The sequence below is a fragment of the Plecotus auritus genome (assembly GCF_963455305.1).
Source record: "Plecotus auritus genome assembly, chromosome: 7".
Classification (NCBI taxonomy): Eukaryota; Metazoa; Chordata; class Mammalia; order Chiroptera; family Vespertilionidae; genus Plecotus; species Plecotus auritus.
Window position 1 is genome coordinate 159,043,601 of NC_137774.1, and position 27,466 is coordinate 159,071,066.

Consider the following 27,466-nt stretch of genomic DNA (forward strand, 5'->3'; position numbering starts at 1 on the left):
CAGGACACGTGGTAACATCCTAAATTGCAATGATTTTAGAATAAAGTTAATATAAGTCACTAAAGCTATTTTTTGCCTTTGCATGTATTAAAATATCCATATTCTTATCATGGAGCTTTGATATAGCAAATAAACACATTTGTTTTTGTTTGTTAATAGTTTTGTTAAGTGTAAGCAACATACTACAAACTGCATATATTTAAGTTTTCAACTTGGTAATTTTTGTGATTTGTACACATCCAAGAAACCATGATCACAATCAGGATATGAACATATCCATCACCTCCAAAAACTATCTATGTGCCCCTTTGTAATCTCTACCTTCTGACCTAGGCAAACACAGGCAGTAGTTTGATTTGTTGTTGCTGTTGCTGCTGCTGCTGCTGCTGCTGCTGTTTTGGTGGAGCAGAGGCTCTGATTATGTCATTCACTATAATTATTCTGAGATTAGACCATGCTGTTTATTTGTTTTCATTGCTAGGTTGTGTTCCACGGTGTATATAGATATACCATAGATTGTGCACTCATTTGTTTGTGGCCATATGTTTGGTTGGTTGTTCTAGTTTCGGGCCATTACAAATAAAATTCTTGGACATTTGTTTATGTCTTTGTTTAGACATATGCTTTCATTCTCTTGAATTAATGCCTAGGAGTCGGATTTTTGTATCATACTGTGCAAGTATGATACACTTTCTAAGAAACTATCACGATGTTTTAGAATATGTTTTCACTATTTTATTTTTTATTATTTTGAATTATAATTTTTACTTTTAAATTAATTTAATTTTTAAAATTTCATTAGAATTTATATTCCCTATGTCCTCCTCCACTTCACCCTCCCTACTCCCTGCAATCAACAGTGTTGCCCATGTCCATGACTTTTTTCTCTTTTTTTTTTTCTTTTTACTCAACCCCTTCATCCCCCGCAGCCACCTTCTCCAAGAGTGGTCAGCCTGCTCTCTATCTATGAGTCTGTCTCTATTTGGCTCGCTACTTCAGTTTGTTCATTAGATTCCACATATGAGTGAAATCATATTTCTGTACTCCATTCATTATAAAGATCTACTTGGCTTTCCTACATAAACACCATATTGTCTTGATTACTGTAACTTTATAGCACTTGAAACAGATAGTGTTCATATTCCAAATGTGTTATTTTTCAAAGTTGTTTGCTACTAGTGGTCCTTTGCTTTTCCAAAAAATTTTAGAATATTTTGTCAATTTCTACCAAAAAATAAAAAGAAGCCTACTGAATTTTTATTGGAGTTAAATCTATAATCAATTTGAAAAAGTTGATAGCTTTCAAATTTTGAATCTTCTGCCACATAAATATTGTATCTCCATTTATTTGGCATTTTAATTTCTCACAGCAATGTAGTTTTTATTATAAAAGTCATTCACATCTTTGTCATATTTTCCCTAAGTATTTCACATTTATTGCTATATTTAATGGTATTGTGATGTTTTATTTTGATTTTCATTTGTTCATAGTTAGTGTATACCAATATGATTGGTTTTTGTATGTTGATCTTATGTGAAGCCTTGCTAAACTCTATTAGTTTTTATAGCACTCTGTCATTTTTCTACATAGAAAATTATGCCATTTGCAAATAAAAACAATTCTGCTTCTTTCCTGTATGCATTATTTTTTAAAAAAAATTATTGCCTTATTCTATTAACTATTATAGGCCATGTTTAATAAAAGTGATAATTGCAAACACCTATCTCTTGCATATGATTTTAATGAATGGGAAGGCATTCAGTCTTTTACCATGTTGGGATATAGATATTCATTTCTATTATTCTTATCCCAAATGTACACATAAGGTGTTCTGGATTGGAGATAGATATGCTAATTTCCTAGCTCTTTCATAATAAAGTACCACAAACTCAGTAGCTTAGAAAAATAGCACAGTTCTGAAAGCTAGAAGTTCAAAATCAAGGTAGCAGCAGGGCTGTTCTCTCTCTGAAGGCTCTAGGGAAGAATCAGTCTCATGACTTTTTCCCTTAGCTTCCAGGGTTGCCTACAATGCTTCATGTTCCTTGTATTATAGACACATCACTGAAAAGCCTGCCTCTTTAGTTTAGTCACACGGTGTTACTGATGTGGGTCTACATCTTTGTCTCTCTTTCTCTCTTTTAAAGACGTCAGTCATATTGGACTAGAACCCAAGGTAACAAATTCATCATAATTTGGTTAAATCTTCAAAGATCCTATTTTCAGATAAGGTTACATTTGCAGGTATCTGGTGTCAGGATTTCAACTTTTTTTTTTTGAAGACATAGTTCAAGTTATAATAACCGACTTCTGCAGATACAGATAATTGATTTAATCCATTTTATATATAATGTCCTGGTATAACTTTGAGGTTAGCACTATTTTCATTTTTTATAGTCCATCATGGCAGTGACCTATTTACTGACAACATTAATGATAGACAACTGCACCCCAAATAGATAAGCTAACAAACAGATAACACTAACAATTTATTTGCAATAAAGATAAAATATGTATTTTATTGAACTTACATGGTGACTTTTTAAGTGTTAATTTTTGTCAAGGTTTAATAATTCATAATATTATATAATAAAAATGGAGTATGCAAATTGTCCCCTTGACCAGGAGTTCATCTGGGAGTTTGACCAGGGGGCGGGGCTGGCCGGGAGAAGGGAGGGAGAACCTAGCCAGCAGCCAGCAGCCGCTAGGGACCCTACCAGTGCACAAATTTCACGTACTGGGCCTCTAGTCTTTACATATAAAACTAGTTGTCACATTAAATTTGAAATATCAATGAATGGGCAATGGGTTCTTTATTTTTTAAATATGTTTTTATTGATTTCAGAGAGGAAGAGAGAGGGAGAGATAAACATCAATGATGAGAATCATTAACCAGCTGCCTCTTGCACGCCCCCTCTTGGAGATTGAGCCCATAACCTAGGTATGTGCCCTGACCAGGTATCAAATCATGTTCTGTTTCATGGGTCGAGGCTCAACCACTGGACCACACTAGCCAGGCAATAGTGGTTCTTTATTACAGGTTTCCCCTGCTATCTGAATGTGGAGCATTTCAATGAAATCTTTTCATAGGAATGGTGTAAAGCAAAAAGGCAATTACCTAAGGACATATTTTGCTAACAGATGCACAAAATAATTCAAGATAAAACACAGATGCTCACAGACACAGTTCAAAGCTATGGTGGATGGATGCTGACATGCTGAGTGTAGTTTCCAGGGAAGGAGCTTGGCAGGCCGTTCTCCCTGCTCAAAGTGCATGCTGCCTCTAAATGGATTGCTGCAAAACAAACACTGAATGCTATTTTCTCTTTTAGCCATTTTTGTAAAAGTACAAATCATCAGATTTCTTTTGGCTATAGCAAAAACAGGAACTGATACAGGTCTTTGGTAAAAGTGAAATGGCGCAAAGCAAACTTTTGAAAAGCATGGAATGCCTATACCTCATTATATACATCAATTCAAAGTAGTGGTGACTGATACATGCAGTCGGTAATTTGGTCTCCAAATTACTATTTTTTTATTTATTTATATTGCTTCTTAAAACAAATCCACTTCATTCCCCATATTACCTACCTCAATGTCATAGGCACATGTGCTCTTTACCCTAGAGTGTATTAGCCTCTGAGCTATTCAAACATCAGAAATCCACAAGGGCCACAGGCTCTGAATCAGAAAAGTCATGTTATATAAATCTTTATAAACAACATGTTGACTACCATAAAGCCTGATAATTGTTTGTTGACTGGTAGTATCTTTATCTACTCATAAATAAATAATTAAGTTGTATTGCCTCACATTGTAATTCCAAGCCTTACATTAATTAATAGAGAACAGTTGAAATATAACAATAGAGATGCTGATTTTCATTTTACTCTAATAGTTGCTTTCCAGGTGTATTTTGTATAATCCTAAATGGTTATCTGTATATAGCAAATTGTTTCAATCCAAATGGTTAAATCTATTCATTAGTTTATTCTTACTAGTAGTGTTTGTCTAGGTATATTCTTCACTCTATTGCATTTTCAGTAGAATTTAGCTATCACATTAAAAGAATTTGACATCAGGTACTAGGAACAAAAATGTTTATGACAAAGCATAATAACGGCCATTCATAATTTCTTGGAAACCCTTCCCATATTTACTGCAGTTAAATTATTGTATTTACTTTAATTGTTGTTTACCTCCTACAAACTGGTTAATGTTTTATGTAGGGTACAGAATATGCAGAGGTAGAATGGTGCAGTGGAAAAAAGAAAAGGGCTTTGGAATAAGACAGACTGAGTACTATTTTCTAGCATGTTGCCTTAATAGAATTACTTTACATTTCAGCTTCTTTTATCTTCTCTATAAAGAAAACAATATTATAGGCTTTTTATTATTATTGTAATATTCCATTTGATTCTACTCCAACCCAACAGGACTTTGCTGCTCTACTTTCTTTCTTCTCTACTTTCATCCCATTGTTCTACACTATGTCCTTGAAGTATATAAAATGTTTTCCTCTCTCATCTAAAAAATAAATTTGAAAACTATATTCACTACATCTAGATATTATGTTAAAACCATCCCTTCAAATCAAAGCCATCCTATTTGATATAAAGCAAACAAACAAAAATGTAAGTCATTATCTTAGCCCATTCAGGCTGCTATAATAAAGTACCGGAGACTTGGTAGCTTATAAACAGTAGTAATGTATTTCTCACTGTCTGGAGGCTGAGATTCCAAAATCAGAGTCCCAATGTGGTCTGGGTCGGGCCCTTGTCTAGGTTTCAGGCTTCTCCTGCATTCTCCTGTGGCAGAAGGGGCAAAGAATGTCTCTGGGTCTCTTTTGTAAACTCACGAATCCTATTCATGACATCTCAGTCCTCATGACCTAATAACTTCTCAAAGGCCCCACCTCCTAATATCATCACCTTGAGCATTTGGTTTTCAACCAAGTGAATTTTGGGAAGACACAAACATTCAGATCGTAGCATTCTGCCCCTGGACACTCCAACTTCACCTGCGTGTTGCATGCAAAATACATTGATTCCATCCAAATAGGCTCAAAAGTCTGAACTCATTCTTGAGTTAAAAAGTTTGTCTTAATATAATCTAAATCAGATGTGGGTGAGATGACTCATCTGAGGCAAATTGTTCTCCAACAGTAAAACTGTGAGCCTAAACAAGTTACATGTTTCCAATATGTGATATTGGGACACGCATAAGATTAAAAGAAAGAAAAAAAAGAACTCCTATTCCAAAAGAAAGAAATGAAAAAAGAAGAAAGAAAGAACAGGTTCTGAGAAAGTTTAAAAACTTAAGGTCCCCTGGAGTAGTTGTCCCTCTTCCTGGACTGGAGAATCACTGCGCCCATGGCTTTGGTGGGGACAGCCCATACAGGCCGCTGGAACAAGGTGGAATTGCACACAGGTGTTTCTACTGGTCTGGATTAAGGGGTGCCCCCACCCCCATTCTTCCATTAGACATTTTCCTAGCAAAGGCTCTCTGCAGTGGCCTGGCCCTGAAGTCAGCCCTTTGCTTGGTTCATATGCCTGCAGCTCTCAATGGTCCATTATTAGAAATCACAGTGGAAGTAACCTAGGCATCTCAGCAGAGGAAAGGTCAGTTTCCCAAGGTTTTGGGTACAAATTATCTGGCCTGCCCACAGCCAAGCAAAGGTCCCAACCCCCTTTCTAAGCGTTTTATTTAGATGTAATTCACATACAGCATTGTTTAACTTTAAGGTGTATATATAAGTTATTGATTTGATACATTTATACATTGCAAAATGATTACCACCATAGCATTAGCTAACACTTTCATCACATCTCATAATTATTTCCTTTTTGTACTGAGGACATATAAGATAAAGTCTCTTAGCAACTTTCAAGTTATAATAAAGTATTATAAACTATAATCACCATAATCTAAACTATAGATTCCCAGAACTTATTCATCTTATAACTGGAAGTGTATACTCTTTTACCAACATTTCCTCATTTCCTCCATCCCCTAGTCCCTGATACCTACCACTTATTCTCTATTTCTAAGAGTTCAGCTTTTAAAAATTCCATATATAACTGATATCATACAGTATTTGTTTTTCTCTGATATTTCTTCCCTCAAGTTTCATCCATTCTGTCCCAAATGGCAGGATTGACTTCTTTCTCATGGCAGAATAATATCCCATTGTATGTATATATGGACCATATCTTTTTTATCTATTCATTCCTTGATGGACACTTGGGTTGTTTCCATATCTTGATTATTGCAAATAATACTGCAATGAACATAGGGTCTATATAACTCTTCCAGAATCTGTATTCACTTACTTTGCCTATATACCCAGCAGTGGGGTTTATGGGTCATATTGAAACTAAAATGTGGGGTTTGAGTCCGATTTCTTTGTCTCAAGAAATCGAAGAATGAAGTCACAGACAAAAACTATCAACAGAGGTGAAATTTATTCAGATAAGCCAGTCCTGGAAAAGGTGTAGCTGGGGTTCCAGGAGCAGGCCAGTGTCCAGAGCTTCCTTTCCATGTTGTAGTTGGGAATAGTTTAGTATCCAAGTGAACTAAGTCTAATAGTCCATGTGTGGAGGCCCACATGGCCATAAGCATCTCCTGCCATCAACCCAAGAATCTAGCATGCTGGGGAGAGAGAAGAGGAAGCGGGCACACTTTTTTTGTATATATGCTTGTTAGTTCTTGATTGGTCCTTTCAAAGAATTTTGCCTTAGCAACATCTTTGGGATTGGTTTATATGTCTTACTACCTTGTGATTGTTTCTCTGCAAGCTGCCTCTTTTAGCAACATTAATACACTAGAGGCCTGGTACATAAAATTTGTGCATGGGGGGTGTGTCCCTCAGCCCAGCCTGCACCCTCTCCAATCTGGGACCCCTTGAGGGATGTCCGACTTAAATGGGCAGTTGGACATCCCTCTCACAATCCAGGACTGCTGGCTCCCAACTGCTTGCCTGCCTGCCTTCCTGATTGCCCCTAACCACTCTGCCTGCCAGCCTGATCACCCCCTAACCACTCCACTGCCACCTGATTGATGCCTAACTGCTCCCCTGCCAGACTGATTGCCCCTAACTGCCCTCCCCTGTAGGCCTGGTCACCCCTAACTGCCCTCCCCTGCAGGTCTGGGTCCCCCCCAACTGCCCTCCCCTGCAGTCCTGGTCCCCCCCAACTGCCCTCCCTTGCACGCCTGGTCCCTCCCAACTGTCCTCCCCTGCTGGCCATCTTGTGGTGGCCATCTTGTGTCCACAGGGGGGCAGCCATCTTTGACCACATGGGGGCAGCCATCTTGTGTGTTGGAGTGATGGTCAATTTTCATATTACTCTTTTATTAGATAGGATTGTAAAGCTCATGTCTCTCTTGTGTGCCCTTCCTTCCCTACCCAGCTGGGGTACCTTGGCAACACCACCTAGTTGGGTTCCCGGTTCTATTCTCCACCCCCAGGGTCCCAGCCCCTGTCTATCTAGCTTCCCTCTGTCTCCTCAATAGAGTAGTTGCATTTTTAACTTTTTGAGAAGCCTCCATATTGTTTTCCATTGTGGCAATACTGATTTACATTCCCCAAAATGGTGTGTAAGAATTCTCTTTTCTCATCATCCTCCCTAACACTTATCTCTTGTCTTTTTGACAATAGCTTTTCTGACATGTGTGAGGTGATATTTCACTGTAGTTTTTATTAACAGTTCCCTGATGATTAATGGTGTTGAGCACCTTTTTATGCACGTATTGGCTATTAGTATGTTTTCTTTGAGAAAAAATGTCTATTTGATCCCTTTGTTCATTTTTCAAACAGGTTGTTTAATATATGCTATTGAGTTGTATCAGTTCTTTATAGATTTTATATTAACCCCTTGCCAAATATATGACGTGCAAATATTCCATTCCATTGGTTGCATCATCATCATTATTATTATTATTATTATTATTATTATTATTATCATTATTATTATTTTGCTCTGCAGAACCTTTTGAAACTGAGGAGACAGCCTGATGATCATTGAATCATCTTTGGGTCCTTCTTACCTTGTCTTGAAAAATAGTACACATTTGCAGCCAAGAAACTTTGTGGTTCCTTCCTGCAAAATCTAAGTGGAACATTTCTGTCTCCTTCCCCTTTAACTCAAAGTGGTTATTTTTCTGCTGAAGTGTCTGATTAAGTTTTATGTTCACACCCAAATTAATATCCTTATCAAAAGTTCACTTGGTCACACCCCTAGAATTCTCTTTCTGATATATTTTCCTTATATCCCAAATTTTAAAATTCTGCCTACCTTTTGATTAACAATTCCATTTTTAAACCTTTTATCTCTTCTGTGATTTTAAGAAAGCTTTCTGAGAATCCAGTCAGACTTTTAATGCTTTGCTTAGATATTTCCTCAGCCAGAATCCAAATTCTTGACTCACAAGTTGTATCCCTCACAAAACACTAGGACATAAACACAATTTAATCAAGTTCTCTGCCACTTTATAACAATAATGCCTTTTCCTCCATTGTCCAAATTATCTATCAGTATACTTATTTTCTTATTTTAAGTTTTATTAATGTAATGCATAGATGTAATATAAATGTAACCTTAACTTTCTTAAACATTTTAAAAATCTTCTATAAATTTACAAAAGTTTTGACACTCTCCCACTCAATTTTGGATTAAGTGCATTTTTTTTTTTCCTTTCTACAGTCTCTTGCATCCCTCCACACTTTATTTCCTTGACCATTTTAAACTGGCATTTTCATTCTCAATGCTTCTCTGTCAAATTGAAATAGGATATATCCAGTTAATTACAAAACTGCACAGCTGTTCTTAAAGATATATTTTTCTCAAGGGTGTTTGGTTTTTCCTCCCACAAAAGGCAAAACACAATTACCATTCAAAAAGGAAGGAAAGACAGAATTTCTTCCATTTTCCTTGGACCTTTTTCTCTTGACTTAATATATCCCGATATGAATCTTCCTTCCTTCATATCTTTGTTCTTATCACTAAGAAATCATTCTTGGGAGAACTAGACATCCCAATAGATTTGTCAATCAGTGAAATGAAGAATTTAGACTCTGCCTGATGAATATCTCAACTCACATACAGGTTGTGCATAGAAATATCCTCCTGCCTGTCAAAGATGCACTTGTCATGTGTCATTGTAAAGCCACACATTTTTAATGTCAAATATTTTAAATTTTAAAAGTATAAGACTTATGCTATTATGTATGAGTTTTTTAGAATAGTTCATTGTTGAATACTCAATGCGGTCACTCAGGAAAGGTTATCTAGCTAACAAGATTTCCCTATTTTATCAAATTTCTTGTTCTTATGTCTAATTTTTAATATATTACAGAGGCAAGTAAAAAGGACATATTATCAATTACCAAGTTTAAGTGATTTAAGGGAGATCAAGATCTTTCTTGGAGAACCAGCATAATAAAAGGTGGTAATAATTTTGATATTATAGTAATACATACACTATTAAATACTTTAATATTTAATTAATATTTACATTTCTTTTTAGAGACTAGTAGTCACAACCAAAAATTATCTGCCGAACCGGTTGCATCATAATTATGTTAATATTTATAATTTTTACTCCTTGAGGTAATTTTAAAGCACTTTTTGATTAAGGACTCAATGTGTAAACTAAAAAGTAGGTCAAGGAAATCAGTATTATCATTGGCAACATTCATTATTTCACTGAATGTTTGTTGATGATTTGGTTGTAGCATTTAATTTTGAGGGTTATCACATCTGTGATTAGCATTAAATCTTTTAAATAGCCCAGGCAAAATATTATATTAAATTAAAATAATAGCCCTAACTTGTTTGGCTCAGTGGATGGAGCATTGGTCTGTGGATTGAAGGATCACAGGTTCGATTTGGTCAAGGGCATGTACCTTGGTTGCACGCACATCCGCAGTAGGGGGTGTGCAGGAGGCAGCTGATCAATGTTTCTCTCTCATCGATGTTTCTAACTCTCTATCCCTCTCCCTTCCTCTCTATAAAAAATCAATAAAAATATATTTTAAAAAAGAAAATAATTTTTAAAAATAATAATAATGAGACTTTTATAAAGCATTAGTTTAATTGATTCCCTTTTGAGCATTTTGCTTTGCTATTATTGTTTTAAAAATATTTACATTAAAAAAGGCAGGTTATAATGACTTGCTTTTGAAAAAGTAAGATTAATATACAATTGACTCTACATATGATATATGTTTATATTTTTATAATTAAGTAAATAAAATTAAACAAATTATGACCTTTTCCTCGGGCAGTAGTAAACAGTAAAATAACTCAAATATGATGAAAATTATCAAATCCCATTCTCCAGCATATGGACAAACAGATGGATAGTTTTTGATCCAGTAGAAACATGAAAAATATCCAGAAAAAATGAGTAACATTTGTAGTAACACTGGGATTAAATTTCAAATATAACTGGTATATTTATAAAATAACTGAGAAAATAGGAGGAAGTAACTAAGGGAATGAGGAGTACTAGTTTCTTTTTTAAAAATTATTAATTTGGGAAACATTTTTTGGCAATTAAATTTTTAATCATAAAGATCACATCTTCACATCTTTATATTATGTGATTAATAGATCAAGAAAACAAATGCATAAATTTTCTTCTTTGAGGTCTTTTTTTTCTGGGATAATAGTTTTCATACATAAGGTCTTATTGTCTGAATGTCAGTGAAAAAAATGTGAGTAATGCTTAAATGTGACAGAAGAGGAGAAATTTAATGGAGAATACTTTTAATGTCTTTCTGTGTCCTTCACTTAAGGCTCACACAGAAAGTTAAGAAATGAATTTAAAAGTGACTTTTGTGAACATTACAAATGTATTTTTCTACTTAATGGTATAAAGGTTTTCTTATTTTCCCAGCTTTAAAATTCATTATCAAAATTACCTTATCTCTTCACCTAAAAATGAGATTCAGTTTGGATGAAATATTTTGGAATTAAAATAAGTTTTAAGATCTGGGAAAATTTACATGGAGAACATTGTGAACTGATTCTGTACATACTTATGTCATCCTTTCTGAACAATATAATTTTAAAACATTGCTTCATTTTTATTTTTTTGCTATTAGATAGAATATTACCTTTAAAGGTTACAGACACTCAGTAAGAAAGAAAAAAGCAAAAGAAAAACTATTGGCTGCACTTTTCTTCCAGAGAGAAAATAGAATCTACACAGTGTTCCCTGCTGGGGAAAGGACATGCAATTCTGGAGATGAAGAACAGTGGCCCATTATACTCTATGATGCCTTGTAATCATTTCTAGGGCATCTTATACCCGTAGCAAGAGAGCGGCCAGTGTATCATGTATAACATCATTAGACATTATTCATGCAGAACATGCATATCCATATTTAAACCACATCATTTATTCACTCCGTTATTAACTTTTAAATAAAATATTTAATACCTAAAATGAATACTTTAAAAAGTGTAATGAATAAAGAAGAGCAAAATTGTAATTTCTTTATCCACTGAGCTGCTGAATCTCTATAGGTCACTCGCCAATTTCATTTGCATTTCTCTTCAACAGAATAATCAGTAAGCTGAATTATGTGTCAAAATGTCTTTGAGCCCAGCCGGTGTTGTTCAGTGGTTGAGCATCAACCCATGAACTAGAACAGTGGTCGGCAAACTCATTAGTCAGCAGAGCCACATATCAACAGTACAACGATTGAAATTTCTTTTGAGAGCCGAAAACTGACTTCTGCGCATGGGCCACGAAGTTTCAATCGCACTGTACGTGCGCGGGCGCACGTGGTATTTTGTGGAAGAGCCACCCTCAAGGGGCCAAAGAGCCGCATGTGGCTCGTGGGCCACAGTTTGCCGACCACTGAACTAGGAGATCAGGGTTCGATTCCTGGTCTGGGCACATGCCTGGGTTAAAGGCTTGATCCCCAGTAGGGGGCATGCAGGAGAGCTGATCAATGATTCTTTCTCAGCAGTGATGTTTTTATCCCTGTCTCCCTCTCCCCTCCTCTCTCTAAAATCAATAAAAACATATTTTTTAAAATGTATGTGCTATTCCCTGTAGGTTTACAAAACTATATATGAAACATATATTTTTATCTTTTATACATATTTTCTTTATGAACTTATCCTGATATTATTACAGTTGACATATGTAGCAATATTTCTTAAACTTTCACTGCTTTATAGATTATATTGCACAACTCTGCTACATTAAAAATTACATTCCATAGTATGAATATATGTGCGGTTTCTAACCAACTGAATCCTGTTCTTTTTCTATTGGTGGACTTGTAGGGGTCTTTTTACCTACCATTATTATTATTATTATTATTATTTTTTACTATCAGTGCCACTGAAAACAGTTAAGTGCAACATTTAATTAATATGAAAAGAGTTTTGACCTCACACACCTACTGATAGGATCGCAGGGATTTCCAGGAGTCTAGTAACCACTCTTCAAGAAGCATGTCTTGCCTTAGACAGTTTGGCTAGTGGATAGAGCCTCAGTCAAGGACTGAAGAGTCCCAGGTTCGATTCTGGTAAAGGGCATGTGTCTTGGTTGCAGGGTCGATCCCCACAGCAGGGTCGATCCCCGGCCCCCGGTCCAGGCTTGTGCAGGGGGCAACCAGTGGATGTCTCTCTCACATTGATGTTTCTGTCTCTCCCCTTCCCTTCCATTCTCTCTAAAAATCAATGGAAAAATATCCTTGGATGAGGATTAACAAAAAAACCAAACAAAAAAAAGTAAAGTGTTTATGAAATTGTCTTTTCACATTCTCAATACCCTAAATTCTATGCAAATACATCATATGGAAAAACAACATAAATTTGGCATAACATAGGTAGACATTTTAATGAATAATGTTATACATAACATAATTATTACTCTCAGTAATTATGTCTCTTCCAACATTGCAAAAACACATTGAAGGGAACCCTCCTAGTTATTGCTTGGTGAGCGCTTATGCCAAGGCTACTAAATCATTGTCATTTAAGAATATAATTAGCACATCTCATTAGCTAATGAAGATAATGACCATTAAAATTCCCAATTTATGGTTTCCCCTTTATCACAATTTAACAACTATGTTCTTTCAGGGTAATAACAAAATTGGCTAACAAATGACCCTTATGCTAATGAACAAGTGGCACCTTGTATCAAGGAGCAAAGGATTATTTATTCATTTCACCAGGAATTTTATTATGTAGTGAGGTTCTATTGCTGATGACTTTCCAATGTGAGTAAGAATGTTCTTTTTTTAAACATTATTATGTTGCAAGTGCAAAGCCAAGCCACACAGAGTATGGCTATTTTCTCTTAGCAATCCTTACTTATGAAATAAAGTTGAATTCTAAATTCTAAGTGTTCAAGGATGAATTATACTTCTCAATGCAAATAGTGTTCCATAAGTAATATGATCTTATTTTAAATTCAAATGCTTTATTTGTTCAAACTTCTTATGTTTCTTTAAACCTTTAATTTTCCTGTGTATTTTTAATGAAACATTTAAGATACCTGAACTTAAAAAAAAAAAGAAACAAACTTTTCTACTGATAGTTATTAACATTCTACAAAGGATAATACAGAAAGAAAAAAAGACCTTTTGAGGCTGGTGAAATAAATGCATTTGCATTTAGCAATATAAATCAAAATGCTGAATCAGAAATTAACTGATTCCTAATATCACTTTGAGGGTGGTTTATCAGTTTTCTATTGCTGTGTAACAAATTACCACAGACTTAGTAGATTAAACTATCTATTTGTTATCTCATAGTTTCAGTGTATCAGGGGCCCAGACCTGGATTTGCTGGCTCTCAAAAGGCTGAACAATGAGTTGGTGGGAACTATGCTCCCATCTGAGGCACAGGGTCTTCTAAACACCCCCCCCCCCTTTTTTTTTCAGTTCCTTGAAATTGTAGGACTGAGATTTCCATCTTCTTGCTGGTTGTCAGCCAGGTATCTTCCTCGGTTTCTAAAGGTGATACTAATGTTCTAACGAAACATGGTGAGGAGAACAGTTTGACACAACAAAATACGCCTTTTGGGGATATTAATTCTTTTAAGCTGGCTATTTTTAAGAAGTAAAAACTAAACAACATCCTTTTACCTTCCCCTTACCTGCCTAAAGGAATGTGGATAGAAAAGGATGCTTGCGAAAAGGAGCTATCGCCTTAGTATAATAAGGACAATGTGTGGGAGAGAGAAGGGAACCTAGCCAAGTCTCTAAGTTAGACTCTGGCTGTCACTGCAAGAATTTCTTTTCACATGTTTGCTCTTTCTCCTCTGAATTGTCTACTTTTTCTTTGAAGTCCTATACTTTTGCCTCTCTCTCCTTAGTCAAGAAAGATACATAACAGCCGAAACCGGTTTGGCTCAGTGGATAGAGCGTCGGCCTGCGGACTGAAGGGTCCCGGGTTCGATTCCGGTCAAGGGCATGTACCTTGGTTGCGGGCACATCCCCAGTGGGAGGTGTGCAGGAGGCAGCTGATCGATGTTTCTCTCTCATCGATGTTTCTAGCTCTCTATCCCTCTCCCTTCCTCTCTGTAAAATATCAATAAAGTATATTTAAAAAAAAAAAAAAAAAAGAAAGATACATAACATACTCAACTACCTGACTTGCACTATGACTCATATTCCTATAGAACCCTCATGTGTACATACAGAATAAGTTTGATTATGTCACCGTGTAAGAGGCACCTCCTGCTCTCTAGTTTTTAGTAATATGTTCCTCACTTTCTTCTAAATCCTTCCGGTGGAATCTTCCAAATCCGGATATCTAACAGTTAGTTCATGGGGATTTAGGCTTTCTTTCTCATATCTCTTAAAATTATTTTATTCTCCACCAACTTCCTAGTTTCAAAGCCACTCACATATTTTTTTCAAGTAATTTTTGTTGTAGTAGCACCTCATTCCCAAGTACCAAATCTCTATTCATTTATTATGTGTGATAAATTATCTCAAAGCTTCATGGATCAGTTTCTGGGCATAGTTTGACTGTATTCTTTGCTCAGGCAACCATGGAATACCATACTGAGGACCTGAGGACCAAAGAGTTACAGGTCCCATTCCGGGCAAAGGCATGTACCCTTGACCGAGGTTTGATTGCAGGCTTCTCCCAGATTTCCCAAGTTAACATCAAGGTTTCAACTGGGGCTTGACCTCAGGATCAAAATACCTGGAGTTTACTTTGATGACTAATGTAAGCTTTTTCTGAGACCTTTAGACCCCAAACCAGCCAACAGCCATCTCTTGGATATTCTAGTATTTAGGGCTCTGTTTCTGTGTAATAGTTATGATATTGGGCATAAGTATGATAATAATAATAACCAACATTCACATCAAAGAGCCTACTCAGGCTCTTTGATGTGAATGTTATGCATTGAAATATAATTAAAAGCTACTATAACCATGATTACCACAATTAATTTGTTTATGAATCGCTTAGTGGATTATTGCAGATTCAACATAATATTTGAATTATTCATTTGAAGCTAAATAGAGCATTAATTTATTCACGTTTATGTGCAGTTTTAACATTAAAACACAACTTTCCACTTGGTAGATTTGCCCATTCTGCTATTTAAACAGTTATTGAAATGCTGGCTGAAACCAATAAAGATGATTCACAAATGAAATGAGAGAGTAATGAGGAAATAGTTTTACCTCTACCTTTTTCTCCTCTGTTGAAAAAATATGGATGAAAAATATTTCTCTTGTATATGTGCTTTCGTATTGTGAAAACCTCTCACACATCTGGTAAGTCGCCTTTCTAGGGGAAACAGGTCCATGAAGCATTCCCTAACACTTCCTCCTCTAGCTATTTATACATTGTACTTTGTGGTTCGCTGCTTTATCACCATGACACTGATACCCTTGAGGATGAATGCTATCGTGACTTCCTTGTATACACAGGTCAACTCATCGTGGCTGGTACATATTAAGTCAACCATAAATATTTATTGAGCATACATATGAATGAACTAAAATATATACAAGTAAATAATTTTTAATGTTTAGAATTCAGTGTAATGATAAAGTACAGGGTCCTATAAATCTAGGGTAGCATCTGACCTACTTGAGTTCTCAAATGGACTAGTTACTTTGATGCTCAGGTTTGCTTTCCTAGAGATAAATGCGCTTATTTTATTCTCAGATTTACCATTCTATCTTCTGCCTCCCTTTGAAGGGGAATTTCACTTAAGAAAATGCTACTAACCTCTATTCTTATTTTCTCAGACTTTCACCCATTTCTATGGCTGTCTTGGTATTTTTAATTTGATGCACCTCTATATTTACACCTATGTCAACATCTACAAATGCACTAGTTCTCTTCATATGTCTGCATAGAGATACTTTTGTCTTGAAAATATTAATTTTTCTCTGTCTCTGTCTGTCTCTGTACACACAAACACACACACACACACACACACACATTGTTATTTCCAATTCTCTTAACTAATGAACTGCTTTATCTCATGTAATTATTTTTTTTTCCATTTTCAGTCTCCCTTGCCTACCAAACAACTATGTAATAGCGAACCTTTGTTAACAGAGTGATACTTATTCCTCCTTTCTGCAAAGTGTTGATTGCTATCACCATAATTAACATAGCCATTTGTTCTTACATTTATAGTAATAATGATACATATAATAATATTTTTTTCTAACTCTTTCTGCTCCCTCTTCCTTCATATGCATACTGTGTGTCACCTTCCCATTGATATTTATATATACTTGGTAATTTAATACATCAGAATATTTTACCCCAGAACTAAATTATTTGATCAGAGACATAATACAGTTTATAAATTATCCTTATATATAATTAGGTACTAAGAACTAGAACAATAATTTAATCTAGAAAACAAATGATGAAAAAAAATCTTTCAGAAATAATAATCTTAAATTAGTGACCTGGCTTTAGAGTAAAAAACAATCCTCTTTTCACTTTGCCAGTTTTCCAACATTATTTCGCATTTCTCTTTTCTTTGATGCTTCATCCACTTTTTTCCCCCTGACATTTCGGGAGCATTTTCCTCCTTCTATAAATAATATATATTTGTAGGGTTTCACTATGTAATATTTATGTATACTTGCTTCATATTATATCACACATATTTTCCCCATGTCCTCAAAAAATCTTCACAGATATAATTTTATTGGCTACATATGACCATGCTTTAAGTTTGAGCATTTTACATATTTTTAAGTTTTCTCTTTATCACAAAGTATTCTCTAATAGGTATTTCTGTGATGAATTTTTCTGTGGGTAAATCTTTGCCTGAATTTCAAATTATTACTCTGGGAATTCCCTCATTAACATCAGAACATATCAATGTTTCACATTTTTAGTTATGTCCAGGACTCAACAGGCTCATATAGTTGATTAGATTAAGATCATTCACTGTAGCCTCTAGGTCAGAGAATCAGGGTTTACCGCCTTAGCCGGTTTGGCTCAGTGGATAGAGCCTCAGCCTGGGGACCGAAGTGGCCCGAGTTTGATTCTGGTCAAGGGCACAGCACATACTGCAGTCTGGTTGCAGGCTCCTCCCTGGTCAGGGCGCCTCGTGCAGGAGGCAACCAATCAGTAATCCGGAGGCAACTAATGGATGTGTTTTTCTCACATTGATATTTCCCTCTTTCTCTCTCTCTTCCACTCTCTCTAAAAATCAATGGAAACATATCCTTGAGTAAGGATTTAAAAAAGAATCAGAGTTTACCAAAACAGAAAAGGTAACTAACTTGTTGAAAGTCAACTAGTATGTGCATAAATTAAGTTCTTATGCAAGTCATCTGACTTCAGAAACTACTGTCTACCTATCATATGTGCAGTAGCAGAATATTCAAATTACCCAACTCTTAAGAATTACCCTTGGGAACTCCTTGCTGTTCCTCAGCTCAAATCATGCAAATGAGTAGCAGGAGTGCCATACATCATGCACAAAAATGAGTCATTCTAGTTCCTATAACAGGACACCTAAACACCCTACCACCACTCGTTCCTAAAATCAAATGTAGAAATTGGTTACATCTGGTTCTGTTTACCTCTTATCTTAGAAAAAGCCGTATTGAAAAGGTCAGAATTTCAAAAATAACCATCAGAAACACTCATGTAGGCAGCCTAGGGAGTCTGTGCTTCTGAGCAGTATGTATTCTAAAGGAATCTGAGATTTCTGCTGAGATAGATGGATGATAGATGATAGTGATACAGAATTTCTGGACTGGAACGTGCGGTGTTCCCCTGGACTGGAACCCGTAGTCTTTGTCCGCTGGAGTTGAAGGATGAATCCACAGACAGAAGGTGATATAGCAAAGGTGGAAATTTATTAAAGAATAAGTACAGACCCCCACGTGGGGAGGGGGAAAGAGTTCCACTGAGATCCTTTTCCCCACGGCTTACAAAGGCTGCAGATCCTGGTGCCTTGATATCCCCTCTGACTGGTCACTATTCCCTTGGACTGGTTACTATAGTAACTCCTGGGCTCAAAGGTGGAACCTCACATGGGAACCTCCCCACTTCCTTCCTTATTGTGTTTCTATTCCCTTTGGGCTTTTTTCTTCTTCTGGATGAAGGGCTTCCTTCTTTTTATTTTGTAAATAGAGACCTTTTGCTGTTCCCAGCTCCCTCATTCTATGGAAATGTACCTGTTGCAGCTTTTCAGCTTCCCTATTCTATGGAAATATACCTTCTGCTGCTCTGCAGCCCTGTGCTTCCTCCATGGTCCCCTTAATTTCCAAAATTTCTAAAATTTCCTAAAACTTGTCTTTTTCACCTCCCCAAATTCCTGTTTCGATAGATAGATAGATAAATAGATAGATAGATAGATAGATAGATGATAGATATCTCCAAACTAGTTAATCTCTTTCTCTTCACAGTGCTTCCAGAAACATCACACAACATATTCCTAGATTTTCTTTCTCAATAATTTCTCATTCTCATATTCCTGACTTAAAAGGCTTACTTCTTAACTTTCACTTTTTTATACCCCATCCATTGTTTATCATTTTCAGACTCACTGTACATTGCCAAATATTATCCATCAGCTCCAGTTTTTCTCCTGGATGACACTGACATCTATCTTGATATTTTACAACATCTTGGATAAATATAAAAATTATTAATCCTTTTCTGTCTTTATTTTCATAGTGTTTATGATGACATACAATATGTATTTACGCATTTGGGCATTCATTTTTGTCTGTTCATCCCTCTGATCCTCCAAAGTGTAAGCACCAGGAGGGCAGGACTTTCATCTCTTTTGTTCTCTGCTGTTTCCCCAGGACAAATAATAGATGAGCACATAATAGGTACTCAGCACATAATTGCTGAGTGAATAACTTGTCTTATTATCTTCCTAACATATCTGAGACATCTGTTTGGACCATATAAATGTCATTTTCATTAATTTTAAAAATTGTCAGCTAAGGATTTGTTAAGCTGATTTTAGCTAAGAATAAGAATAAATCTTATGCCATTTGCTTTTAGGTTCTGAAAAGCCTTCATTACTCTCTGAGATCACACATTTATCTTTTATTTGGCTTCTTTCAATATTGCTTTTTCAATGTTAAATCTTCAATAGGGCTGAAGTTATGTTGTTCACATTATAAAATATAAAAAATTTTATTAGTTTATTCAAATATCTAAATTATCACAATTCTAGGACTATATACTTCTTAATTGAAATATATTATTTTATTTCTATTTAAAATTACTACTAATACTTTATATTTTAATATTAACTGTGTATTAGGCTCAATGCTAAATACTTTAAATGGACTATAACACTCAGTACTCAGACCTAGTATATCAAGGGCATATTATATTTCTTAGTCAGTTGAAGTAATAATAGTTCAGAGAACATAGCTAACTTGTCTAAAATTGCACAGGTAACAACTGAAAGAGTTGAGATTCCATCGGGGCTTCTGTCTCAAAAGACAATGCCCTAAAATAAAAATATTGAGTTCAAGCCACTCAATATTTTCCTCTTCAGAAAGTGTATTTGCTATTCATCTCCCATTACGTTTTTATGAGTAGGATTCTTGAGTGATATAGAGAAATTTATATTAACTATGTTTTATATTATTTATAACTATGCATATATTTATATGATATGAATGATGAAATTTTTTCATATTTTTTCTGCTTCAGAATCCAATCTCAACAATATATAAGAAGAAAATAGATCACCAATCAAAAAGCAAATTATAAGGTAAAATTTTCTGTGCAATTTTTATATTAAAATGTCTTACTATATATTTAATATATATTATATATTATATATCATGGTCACCTGGTTTCTCTTAAAATTTTTTATAACTTTACTGAGATATTTCGAGGTTTGGCAGATCAATTTTCTTCTGTATTTTGAAATCCTTGTTTTTTAATATCACTATTCCATTATTTTCCCTAGTACATTTTGGAGCTCTTTCTTATAGGCACACTATTCATATGTCCTAGAACTAGCAAATATGCATTTATATTAAGCTGATTTTTATAGTTGTTTCTAAATTTTCTTTAAAAAAAAATTAGAAAGCTCAAGAAAGAGGCTTGGATCCCCTGTTAAAGAGAAAAAGGACCTCAACTTTTTCATTGCATCTGCTGCCATTTGTTAGGAAGTTAGAGTCCATGGCAAGGGAAGTTTGTGCTATGTCTCTAGGATTAATTTTTTTCTCTTGTCACATAGCCTTCGTAGACTTCTGAGCACTTTCTTTCCTCTGGGAGACAGAATCAAGTTGGCAGTTTATGAGGAAGAATGTGATTATGTACTTTAAAGTTTCTTTCACATTTGTTGATAAACAGCATTATTCATGTTGCTTAAAATTAAATGTTTATTCCTATTGATCCCTCAACAGTATCATTAACTAAAACATCTTATTGAAAGAAAGAAGAAAGCTTTCTTCCAGTCTGCATTAAAGCTATCACTTTCATATTTTATCTCACCAAATGCTTCAACTTCTTTAAAAAAATAACCTCAGAAGACAGATTTTCAATTCAGTGATCACACACTTGAAGTTTAATTTATATAAATCCAAGAAAAGCATTTAGTGTATATTTATAAATACATAATTATACTTTCTTGGGGGATAAAGTAAAAGAATTATTTCAAAAATGAGCAAATCTTTTGAAGCATAATGTCTTCTTTAAGTTAACTGCACATTTCCTTAAACTTTTTCTTTTCTAAATATTCTACTTTCCATTTTAATTAATTTTTGCTTTTATAATTATTGACACTGTAACCTAAACCACCAGAAGTTTCCTTTTCCAAAAAAAAAAAAAATTACTTATTTCACTCACCTCTTATAAACCCTTATTACCAAGTTCTTTATGTTCAGAACTATAGCTAACTGATTGTATTCAGGAGAGAGGCCTTACCAAATTTGTGTTGATATTTCACCTTTCTGCCTCCAGTCTGAGTAAAGCACATTAAATACCAGGCATAAAACAGGTTGGTTGATGTTTATTGAATTGAACTGAGGGATGAAAGTGGTGAAGAGCTCGTGTAATAGAATATGCCTCATCAAAGGCACAAGGAAGTCTCAGAGAGCAGAGGTTTGGTGATAGTTGAAAGAGAAACATCTTCACTTTTGACTCATTCGCAAAACTAGCTTATTAGATTAACAAATTGTGAGGCCAGATGGTTGGGAAGGCATTGACTGTGAAGGCATGAAGTTTGATTGACATGGCTTCACTGGATGAGAGGATGGGGAGAATACCAGAAGGATGTCAGGGGAGGCTGACCTGAGCTCCAGGAGCAGAGCTGAGCTTTCAGGTGTCAAGTAGCTGGTTATCCTACCATATGATATTTGCTTAATTAAAGAAAAAGTTTCCAAATGCTGGATACTTTCACTTTATGCATATAAATTATTTGATATCTACTCTAAGCCAGATACCAAATGATTGAGATACAATTTCATTTAATATTCAGAATAACCCAATTTTATTTTCTCCATTTTGTTGATGAGGCACCTAAACCTGGATAGATTGTGAGTACTTCTAGCAAAAACTCTTTTCTGTTAACCATCATCAGTGTTGGGGTATATATAATATATATTCATGCAGATATGTAGCATTGTCAAGGCACTCTGATATTTAGAATCATTGTGGTGTTTTTTTTTTCTAATTCTGAATTCATTATTATCTTCTACATATTTAAAAATATTGAATATATTAGGATGATATTGGTTAATAAAATCATATAGGTTTCAGATATGCAATTCTATAATACATCATCTGTATATTGTATTGTGTGTTCACCACCCCAAGTCTCCTTATATCACCATATATTCCCCTTTTATCATCTATACTTAAACCCCTTCTCTCTGCTGATCCCAATACCAATGTCTGGTTATGAGTTGTTATTGTGTTTTTTTCTTAAACTCTTCACCTTTTTCACATGGCTCCCCAACCGTTCCCCTCTGACAGCTGTCAGTCTGTTCTCTGTATCTGAGTTTGTTCCTATTCTGTTTATTAGGTTATTTTGTTCATTAGATTCCACAGATGAGGAAACTCATAGGTGCTTATCTTTCTTTGACTGGCTTATTTCACTTAGCATAATGCACTCCAGGTCTTTGCTTCTGCTTTCTTTCAAGTAAAATCCTAGAACTTTAATAGCAAATCTCTTCAGAATATGAGCAAAATTTTGTTTCTTTATGCATTTTTTATGCCTAGAGTTCGCATATCTTTCATGAAATTTTCAATAGATCTGTGACTAAAAAGGGCTTTATGTAAATAAAAACAACAAAAAGATAGAAAAAATCACACTCCTATATAGATCAGTAGGAAAACACATCTGCAATTGTAATTGTTTTCCCAATTACAGTATGCTGTCATTGATATGCACAATAATGAATAGTCACCTGAATCAAGTTTGTAAAATCTGAGAGGGAATTTTTATGGCAGTGTTATAAAAGTATAATACATCTTCTGTCTTAAATGCTGTGTTTAATTATATATTTTATAGAATCAACTCAAAGCCAAACTATAGTAAGCATCTGTAGTATGGAAATACCAACTTTTGTATTTAGCATCACTTTATAAATCTATGGATATTTTCATAATCCCATATACTGCTGCCCAACCTTAACCTTCCCAACATTTTGACAGTTATCCTCCAGCTCACCACTCAGCCACATATCCCAGCACATTACAGAAGCTCAATATCGCCATGTCCTCTTTTCTTAAGGTTTTATTTCTGTGAACCCCAATGGTTATAACATTCGCTATTGCTATATTAGCTATCTGTTACTGCCTTCTGAGATTTAATTCTGTATTGCAGTTAAGATTCAGAGCTCTCTAAGTGTAATTGCCAAGAAATGACTCAAATGCTAAGAGCTTATCTTCTACAGCAGACCTGTGATGTTTTTATTGTGCTTTATATGTGTACTAGAGGCCTGGTGCACGAAATTTGTGCACTCGATGTGGGGTGGTCCCTCAGCCCAGACTGCACCCTTTCGCAGTCTGGAAGCCCATAGGGAGCGGGCCTAAGCCATCAGTCAGACATCCTTAGCGCTACCATGGCAGCAGGAGAGGCTCCCACCACTGCTGCTGTGCTAGCCAGCCGTGAGCCCAGCGTCTGGCTGAGCAGCGCTCCCCTGTGGGAGCACACTGACCACGAGGGGACAGCTCCTGCATTGAGCATCTGCCCCCTAGTGGTCAGTGTGTGTCATAGCGACCGGTCATTCTGCTTTTCTGTCAATTTGCATATTAGCCTTTTATTATATAGGTTGTGTTTTTGTGTGTGTGGTTTGGTATTTTTAAAGAGGGGCTGTGACTTATCTTTTTCACATTATTCAACCTTATGGGTTATTCATAATTAAGTCGTGCACTGTGACAGACCCTGCAATGTAGGTTAGTTATCTCTCTGAATGTTCACCATAATCTAATAAGGTGGACATTAATATCATCATTTCTTTATAGAAGAACATATTGAACAATTCAATCTAGATCAAGTAGGCATTTGCACTTAGGTTTTCTGGCTATAATATTAGAACTTTCTCTTATATCGCCACTGGCCCTGTTTGGAACCTATCCTTTTTACTTTCTTTCCCCATTGCTGTGCTTTCTATTTTATCTTAGAAAAATAAATCGTTTTTTAGTCACATTTCTTTTGAGATTCAAATACAGACATATTTATGGGGACATAAAAACATTTGGGACCTCTTTTGATACAGCTTCCCTTATTTTAAACTAGAATATACTTCAATATAATGCTATCTACTGCAACATTATTGCAGAAATGGTGTATCCATATGTTTTGTAAAATGGTAAAATAAAGTCTGGGGCCAATTTTAGCATGAGTGCGAGTTGTATTTATTAAGCCTGCTGTGCAAGGACAACAAAAGCCTTTGTGCAGAGCTGAAGACAGCTTTACTAATAAACGGCCATTTAGTTCTGGTTTAATGTCAATCATAAGCACCAGTGAGATACTGAGACGGGACATAAGATCTTTAAGTTTTGAGGTTTCCTATCAAACTGTTGCTTTACACAGTTAGACTCAGACATTAAATCTGTTGCTTAAAGGCTGAATAAATTAAAGAAATAGAAGATGACTTTTTTCTCTTTGATTAGCCTTCATTTGGGAGATTACCTAGGTGCTGCATTTATCCCACTGATACTTGATTTTCAAAGTTGGGTGACAAAATGTACTTGATAAAATTATAATATCATGTCAATTCAATGAAATTCAACTAACTTTTCTTATTTCAGAAGTTTTGAAAACCATAAAGTATCAAGAAACATAACATTTGCATCTATTTATCATAAGCAAATTTTATTATGTTTATTTTTACCCAGTACAAATCAGGAATTTATTTCAATTTCATATACTTAATTTAATTTCTTGAATCATTAAAACTATCAAAAATAGAGATTTTCTTATTGTAGTAGAAGTAGGCAACTTATTTGGATGCCTTTTGGTTATTCTTTTACACTCTTAAAATCATGAAGATGATACCATATGTGTCTTTGGAGCCAGTACATCACTTGCAAATGACAAATCTGATAGGCACCCAGTGTAAGACCCCCAAAGGGACCCTTACTCTATCTCACGGATCGGCGGCAACCCCAATCATCCGCAGGAGGCGTCACTTGATGCAAACAGCAAGAGGCTTTATTCCAGCGCGCTGGGGCTCAACTCCTGACTCACACGAGCGAGGAGTCGAACCTCGAGCAGACAGTCTTACAAGTATATATAGGCAAAAACCATACATCGGGGGGTTACACATGTGAGGGGGAAGAGAGGACAAAGCCGCTAGGAAATTCCAACAGGGCTCGTTAATAACATGTTTAATGACAGGGCCTAAGTTTTCAGTCAACAGTCCCATCCTGTAATCTCCTGTCCTGCTTTTCTTATCTGTCAGAGCACTATTTGCTTTATCTGCTCTTAACTCAGTGCTGTTTTCCTGGGACAGGTCCAAGGGTCTTGTTCCCACCACTGGCGAAGGGGGAAGACCTTGGAGTTTTAAGATAAAACGGACAGCTGTAAGAAAACTTTACTCTTTCAGTTAGGGTTTGCTTTTTTCCTGAAGCTCCATTTTCCATTGTTGCTTTTTAATCTCTGGAGTTAAGAAGTTCAGGATTTGCCCCGATAAGATAAAGTAAACAAAATTCTTTACCTTTCACCAGCAGTACTCATTATCATATTGGATATTCTTTTTTGAACAGAAAAATATTTAGTGTATGCCTATGTTCATCGCTTTGACTGACAGTTTGATTTTGAAAACTCCACTGGTTATATTAGGTTAGATAATATGGAATGAAATTTCAAACCTAAGATTCAGTCCCTCTCGATAGAGTTTATTAGATATTTAGATATTTCGTAGCTGGTAATTTATGGTAAATTATATTTGCTTGCTTTTGTCAATCGTATGTTGAAATTGTCATATTTGAAAAAGTATTTATATCCTGAACAAAACACCTAAACACTATGTAATGCTCACTGTTTTTAAAGACTGGCCATACTGACAGCATTCTGCCAGCTCTTCTTACTGACTCTCTTTAGCAGTGTGACCCTGAGTAACTAACACACCCTGTCTGTCCTCTAACACACCCTGTCTGTCCTCAGGCTCATTATTCTATGACTCTTGGTGGAGTGGAGTGGAGGTTCCCAAGTGCCAATCCTTGGGTCAGGCCATTTCTTTACAAAGTTTCACTGGTCCAGGTTACAGTGCTAACCATAATCATTAGGTACAGTGTAATGATATATTTATTTCATTTAAGAATTTCACCCTATTGGGATTTAATGTTAAATCTTATTTTCTTAAAAGTTTAAGAGACCATCTCAATCAAGTTCAACTTGGGGACTCTGGATTCTGATTGGAGTAACGAAAATGTAAAAATACATTTAAAGACATATTTCTATTTAGAGTGTTAGATGGTAAAGAATTGACTAATAATTTACACTTGTAAGAAAATATCTTTAGTTTTTAGAGGTTTATGCTGAACTCTTTAGTGGGGAATTTCATCATACTTGGGATTTTCTATAAAAGTGTTTATCAAAATATGTAGATAAAATATATATGCCAAAATGTTCATAATTGTTAAATCTGGATTATGTATTTTACACCAATGTTCCTTAATGAACTTTTAATGCTGAAAATGGGCCCAAACAGGGACTAGACATAGTAGACACCTTTGTAGTCAGGGACTGCACTGAGACAGAGTCTAGCATATGCAATGTATCCTATGTATGCCCATGAGTAAAGCTGTACCTTCCATCATCCCAACTACTTGATGACTAATTTTTCAGATTTAGGTAACAAAAATTTATTAAGAATTTTAATGGTGCCTTTAAAAACACAAGATATATATATATATAAATTTTATTTTTTAATATATTTTTATTGATTTTAGAGAGGAAGGGAGAAGGAGAGAGAGATAGCAACATCAATGATGAGAGAATCATTGATCAGCTGCCTATTGCACACCCCCCGATTTGGGATCAAGCCTGCAACCTGGGCATGTGCCCCTGACCGGAATCAAACCCTGGACCCTTCAGTCTGCAGGCCAGTGCTCTATCCACTGAACCAAACCAGCTAGGGCAGGATTTATATATTTTAAAATGTGAAGAATTGTCTCTTGGGAGCTAGGAATGATACTTTTATGGAGGTAGGACCTCATTTTTGCTATCAAAGTGTCTATAAGGCTTCATCCCTAAATTATCGCTCAGCCAGGAAAATAAGCGTGTAACACATTTACTCACACCATGAGAAGACACTCCATCAAGCTTCTCATCAGCTTTTATGACAAATATAATGCAAAAATGATATGCTTCAATATGTGCTTTGGTGTCAGAGAGACATGAGAGATCCGGGTTCAGATCTCTGTACTGACACTTGTTAGCTACTAAGATTTAGAAACGTGTGGCCCAGCTGTCATGGCTCAGTGGTTGAGCATCAATCTATGAACCAGGAGGTCACTGGGGACTGAGCCCACAACCAGGACATGTGCCCCGACCAGG

The 27,466-nt window shown here is 35.5% G+C and overlaps 1 protein-coding gene across 9 annotated transcripts in view; it reads left to right on the forward strand.

Annotated features, from left to right (window-relative positions):
• The window catches only part of CDH18 (cadherin 18), a 727,687-nt gene that overhangs the window by 181,305 nt on the left and 518,916 nt on the right, over nt 1–27,466 (forward strand). For all 9 annotated transcript variants that reach the window (XM_080682139.1, XM_080682135.1, XM_080682142.1 and 6 more), the window contains one exon: nt 20,158–20,218. The gene's annotated coding sequence lies outside the window, so the exon portion shown is untranslated. The remainder of the gene's footprint in view (nt 1–20,157; nt 20,219–27,466) is intronic.